The sequence below is a fragment of the Arachis duranensis genome, chromosome 5 (genome assembly GCF_000817695.3).
Source record: "Arachis duranensis cultivar V14167 chromosome 5, aradu.V14167.gnm2.J7QH, whole genome shotgun sequence".
In the NCBI taxonomy this organism is placed as follows: Eukaryota; Viridiplantae; Streptophyta; class Magnoliopsida; order Fabales; family Fabaceae; genus Arachis; species Arachis duranensis.
In genome coordinates this window covers 104016767-104023346 of record NC_029776.3, presented here as the reverse complement: position 1 = coordinate 104023346, position 6580 = coordinate 104016767, and the positions used below count along the sequence as shown (strand labels likewise).

At 36.1% G+C, this 6580-nt stretch overlaps 1 pseudogene; it reads left to right on the top strand.

The window, feature by feature from the left end:
* Positions 1 to 4075: 4075 nt before the first annotated feature.
* Positions 4076 to 6580, top strand: part of LOC107491209 (1-aminocyclopropane-1-carboxylate oxidase homolog 1-like) — a 4113-nt pseudogene continuing 1608 nt past the window's right edge.

The following is a 6580-nucleotide window of genomic DNA, read 5'->3' as shown; positions in this document are numbered from 1 at the left end:
ACGCTCAATTGCAATCTCAACTCTTTATCACAACTTCGCACAACTAACCAGCAAGTGCACTGGGTCGTCCAAGTAATAAACCTTACGCGAGTAAGGGTCGATCCCACGAAGATTGTTGGTATGAAGCAAGCTATGGTCATCTTGTAAATCTCAGTCAGGCGGATTCAAATGGTTATGGAGGATTAATGATTAAAAGATAAATAAAACATAAAATAAAGATAGAGATACTTATGTAATTCATTGGTGAGAATTTCAGATAAGCTGTATGTTGGGCATCACCATTGTCAATGGCTACAGTCCCGTCCTCTCAGTGAAAATGTTCAACGCGCTCTGTCACAGCACGGCTATTCATCTGTCGGTTCTCGATCTTGTCGGAATAGAATCCAGTGATTCTTTTGCGTCTGTCACTAACGCCCCACAATCGCAAGTTTGAAGCTCGTCACAGTCATTCAATCCCTGAATCCTACTCAGAATACCACAGACAAGGTTTAGACCTTCCGGATTCTCAAGAATGACCGCCAATAGATTCTAGCTTATACCACGAAGATTCTGATTAAGGAATCTAAGAGATATACATCCAAGCCTTGTTTGCATGTAGAACGGAAGTGGTTGTCAGGCACGCGTTCATAAGTGAGAATGATGATGAGCGTCACATAATCATCACATTCATCAAGTTCTTGGGTGCGAATAAATATCTTAGAACAAGAATAAGATGAATTGAATAGAAAATAGTAGTAATTGCATTAATACTCGAGGTACAGCAGAGCTCCACACCTTAATCTGTGGTGTGTAAAAACTCCATCGTTGAAAGTACATAAGTGATAATGGTGATCATTGGCTTCAGCCCCAGTGAGGAAACCAAAAGAACCAAGATCTAGGCATGGCCGAGAGGCCAGCCCCCATGATCTAAGAACTAGACATCCAAAGATAAAAATACAATAGCAAAATGTCCTATTTATAGAGAACTAGTAGCTTAGGGTTTACAAAAATGAGTAAATGACGTAAAAATCCACTTCCGGGCCCACTTGGTGTGTGCTTGGGCTGAGCATTGAAGCTTTCATGTGTAGAGACTTTTCTTGGAGTTAAACGCCAGCTTTTGTGCCAGTTCTGGCGTTTAACGCCAAAATTCTTGAGCTGACTTGGAACGCCTGTTTAGGCCATCAAATCTCGGGCAAAGTATGGACTATCATATATTTCTGGTCTTGAGCTGATTTGGAACTCCGGTTTGGACTATCGAATCTCAAGAAAAGTATGGACTATTATATATTGCTGGAAAGCCCTGGATGTCTACTTTCCAACGCAATTGAGAGCGCACCAATTGGGCTTCTGTAACTCTAGAAAATCCACTTTGAGTGCAGGGAGGTCAGAATCCAACAGCATCTGCAGTCCTTTTCAGCCTCTGAATCAGATTTTTGCTCAGGTCCCTCAAATTCAGCTAGAAAATACCTAAAATCACAGAAAAACACACAAACTCATAGTAAAGTCCAAAAAAGTGAATTTTAGTAAAGTCCAGAAAAGTGAATTTTAAATAAAAACTAATAAAAATATAATAAAAACTAACTAAAACATACTAAAAACAATGCCAAAAAGCGTATAAATTATCCGCTCATCACGCTTCTTCCTTATTTCATACTTTGGAATCCACCACTTCGATTGAAGAAACTGAGCTTAAATCATGGCGATTGATCTTTCTTGAATCAAAAGTAACTGCAGAGGTAAGCACTCATCTTAGTTTCATCTTGAAAATTGTTGCAGGCAGATATTTGAAATTTAATCAAAAGTAACTGCAGTGGTATCAACTCCTTTTTGGTTCTTTTTTCTAATAATTGCCTTATTTGTTGTCTGAGTGTAGATCGGATATAGTAAGGTAGACATCCTCTGCTCAGAAAGTGGGAAGCAGCGAATAATTTTGATGGACCAAAAATCTCAAGAAGCAAGTATATTGCCACCATTACTAAGAAACTCAAGAAAGAATGAAGCTATCCATAAATTAGGATATTGAATCCTGATGAGTCCACTAGTAGTTACTTGTCATCTAATGTATTCATATTGTATTATTGCATGAAAATAATTGCTTGTTATCATAAAGAAAGCGCTTTGTGCTCACTGGTGTGTTTTTCTATTTGTACCATCAATAAAAATTTGTATTTATTAAATTTATATTTATTTTGAATGAAAACAAGTTTATTTTGCAATGAAAAAATCTAAAAAAATTCTATTTTACCTTACTGATGGATTTACAGACGGATTTTCTGTCTGTAATCAGAGTGTGGGTTGATTTTCCAAGGTTCCAATTACAGACAAAAAATCTGTCGAAAAATTTGTCTGTAATTACAGATGAAAAATCCGTCGAAAAGTTCGGCATCTCAGGAAAATGGATGGAGAATTTACATAGGAAAAATCCGTCGGTAACTAGTAAAAATTCGTCGGTAACAAAAAATTCGTCTATAATAAAGACTAAATATGTCTGTATTAATCCATTTTCTAGTTGTGTTAGGGATGTCAACTGGATAGGACGGAGCGAGAGATGCCTTTCTACTCTCCATTATCGTCCTCAGATTTGCTTCATATCCCCGTTTTCATTGTCTGCTGTGGGAGAATATTGTTCTCCATCTTCATTTTTTATAGGGTCCTATTTCCTGCTGGGACTTGATTCTTCATCTCTCTAATAATTCTGACTAATTATTAATTTTCATAGGAATAAAGTTGAAAGTATCCATCCTATACAAAATCAATAAAATTTTATACAAAAAGTATAAACGATAAGATGATAACTTCTTTCAAAATGACACAGTGAGGGACGCCACGGCCAACTAGAACACTTAGCAGTGGATGAGGTGGGAGACGCGGTAGTAGAGAGGAGAATGAACACGACGATAGAGTTGTAGAAAGGAACACAATGAATATAGAGAACGACGTGGAGAAGGTGATAAAACGGTGAGGGGGTGACAATGTGGTGAGATGGGAGAATGACGAGGCTGCAAAGAAGTTGGATGGAGTATGGACGATGTTAGGGATCTATAAATTAAAGAAGGGTTATGCAAATGAGGATTAGAAAATTTTGGTCTCTCTTTCTCTCTCTAACATATATGAGATATAAACTATTAAAGACAATTAAGTAAATTTATAAATTTCAAAAATTAGCGGGACAAAATAAAATTCCTGCTAACTCGAGCGCATGCTTCAGAGAAATTTTGTCCTATCTCTATTTCCGCAAAAAAAAATTTATAATTAAATCTCTATTCGAAGTACTCTCTACAAAAATTTCCGCCTCTCATAAAGTTTTACAATTTTTTCATGTCATATACAGTAGTCTCGTACACAAGCATGCATGGCATCCCATATTAACGTAAAGTTAATTAAGTTAGTTGGGAGAATTTAGTTTGTTGTTAAATTAATTAAAAGTTACTAATTTGGAGCTATTTGCTGTGATAATATAGCTTAGTGAAGTATATATATATAATTCATTTAGGATCTTGCTAGAAGGACAATAGACTATTTGTACAATGTGTATAATGGGTTATTAAGTTACAAAATGAACATCCTCCATACTATTTGTACAAAACGAACTTTTGACCTTTTGAATCTAGCGTTTTTATACCATGTCATGATATTACTCATCTCAAAAGAAAAATGTAACATTAATGATTATATCTCTAATACTCCATAAACCTCTATTATACACATTGTACAAATATTTCATTAGCTCCTCATATTATTCCATTCATTAAACACTGAATTTCATAACAAATTTTTATTTTTTTCTCAATCAAAAATCACTCCTATGTTATAAAACTGCCATATGAATGTTCGCATTAGACTTTTATGGAGAAAAAATAGTTGCAACAATACTCAAGAAAAGAATATAAAATCTACAAATTCTACGAATGATGTGGCAATAGATTTGAAATTGAACCCTGTTTGAACTAACATATAATTCAATTCAATTTACCAACACCTTACATCACGTGAGAGGTGAGGCTAATTACAACCTTAGCCAGCATTAGCACGTGCGATATGCCAATATAAAAAAAAGACCAGAGAGAGATAAAGGTCAATCTTGTAACACTCATCATTGTCACAGTGTCACAACCACAATGATTATCGCCGGGGCCGGAAATCCCGCAATCAACGACCGCTTGAGACGATTGAAGGCTTTTGACGAATCTAAAGCCGGAGTCAAAGGCCTCGTTGACTCCGGCATCACCAAACTCCCACAAATCTTCATTCGCTCCCCGGAAGAGGTTACCGCCGGCGACCCATCTCCGGGAGAACCGACACCGACCCAGTTCAGGATCCCAGTCATCGACCTCAAGGATATCTCCGGAGACCGCGCCGGAGTAGTGGCGGGCGTAAAACATGCGGCGGAGACGGTGGGGTATTTCCAGGTGGTGAATCACGGGATCCTCGTGAAGCTTCTGGAAGAGACGCTGACAGCGGCGCGTGAGTTTCACGAGCTGGCACAGGAGGTGAAAGGAGAGTACTACACAAGGGAGATGATGAAGAAAGTGAAGTATGTTAGCAACTTTGATTTGTATCAATCAAAGTATGCTAATTGGAGAGACACACTGTTCTGTGTTATGGGCCCTGAACCCCTTGATCCTCAAAGAACTGCCTCCCCCATGCAGGTAGGTAATTACTGATTAATCTTGTATCCTATGGATTTAATTAGTAATTATTTCACTCAAAAGTTGGTAAACTAACTTTTTTTTTGTTTCCATGGTATGGTATGAGGTTAAGTACTAATTCGTTGTGAATTTGTAGTCTATTTAAAGGTTTTTATTGGCATAGTTTGTTGTATGTATAAAATGAGATTTAATTTAAATTCTCAACACTTGTTTAAGTGGATAAGTAACCTGACTACTCGACCAATTCAGATTGGTTATAAACTAACTTTTAGTTAGTTAACCTTAAGAAATTTAATATTTAAATTTATAATTTAAAATTTATAAATAAAATGATTTAAAAACGTTAGCTGATGTTGGTTAAAAAAATTAGTTACGTAACATCAATCTTTAATTCAGAGTACATAACTACCTAGTTTAATTTGGGGAAGGTGTTATTTGAATTGCTATCAGAAGCACTCGGACTTAAGCCTGAGCATCTTGCAAGCTTGGATTGTGCAAAAGGGCACTCAATTTTATACCATTATTACCCACCATGTCCTGAGCCAGAACTCACCATGGGAACTACCAGACACTCTGATCCCGATTTCCTAACTCTTCTGCTTCAAGATCACATTGGTGGCCTCCAAGTTTTGACCCCAAATGGTTGGATTGATGTGCCTCCTCTTCATGGAGCTATAGTAGTCAACATTGGGGATTTGCTACAAGTAAGTCCAATTCTTTTAAATTGAGTTGAAAATACATGATTAGACTAGTACTACTAGATTTGAATTTATATGTTGCTATAATATGATACATACTACAGCTAATGTCCAACGACAAATTCAAGAGTGTGGAGCACCGTGTACTTGCAAATCATGTAGGGCCAAGAGTATCAGTGGCATGCTTTTTCACTCTTCATCTTCACCAAACAAGAAGAATGTATGGCCCCATCAAGGAACTCTTGTCCGAGGATAACCCTCCAGTGTATAGGGATACATCACTCAAAGACTTCATTGCTTACTATGATAGCAAGGGCCTGCTCGACCATGGCAATTCAGCTCTTTCCCATTTTAAGTTAATGGGTTAATTATGGCATGGAATTCCACTTAGATCAATACTTCATACTCATAAATAGCTCCTAACTTGGGACATAAATAAAATTATGCATGTTAAATTTTGACATACAAAGGAGAATTTGGGTCATATTTTGTAGTTGAAAGATGAGTTGTCGTGACTAAAATTATGAAATTTTACTACCACTAGAATAATGACTATTCACTATTTTGAGTAATTTTTTTTTTTGATGTTTGAGAAAATGATGAATTTAACAATGATATCAATAATAAAAAACGTTCATTTTAAGAAGGATATGAAAGTAACTGAAGAAAAGTACGTACTATTCACTCTGGCATAACTAGATAGAAATTAAATCATATCTTCATTGAACTCAATTTAATTTTGACAAAATTAATTTTAAAATAAAAATATTTTTTGGTCTTCAAACACCTAAATTTGGTTAATTTTATGACATTGAAATTTGTTAGAGAATCGTTATAATCAATTTAGATCAATTAGCATAGTTTATATTTATATAATATATCTGTATATTAATTATAAGATTCTATGTCTTTATTACTTTGATTCATTTAGTACCTATAAATACTCCTTATATATTGTACCTTTTATCACACTCAATAATACACTTTTTAGATCACTCTCTCAGTCTCTTGTTTTTAACATGATATCAAGAGCCTAAGGTTTTTTTTTCAATGAGTTTTTGCTCATAGCTTTTTCTCATCCGACCGTGCCTGTTTCCTTTCGTTTTTCGATCTGTTTTTGACGCTTTGGTTCGTCACCTCCGGCATCATCGTGTTCCTCTCTTTGTTAGCTTTCCAACGCCGCCAAGATTGCCGCCATTAGCCACCAGACGCGCCGCCAGAATCTTGCTGCCCGCCTCCATTGTTTCTTCTTCT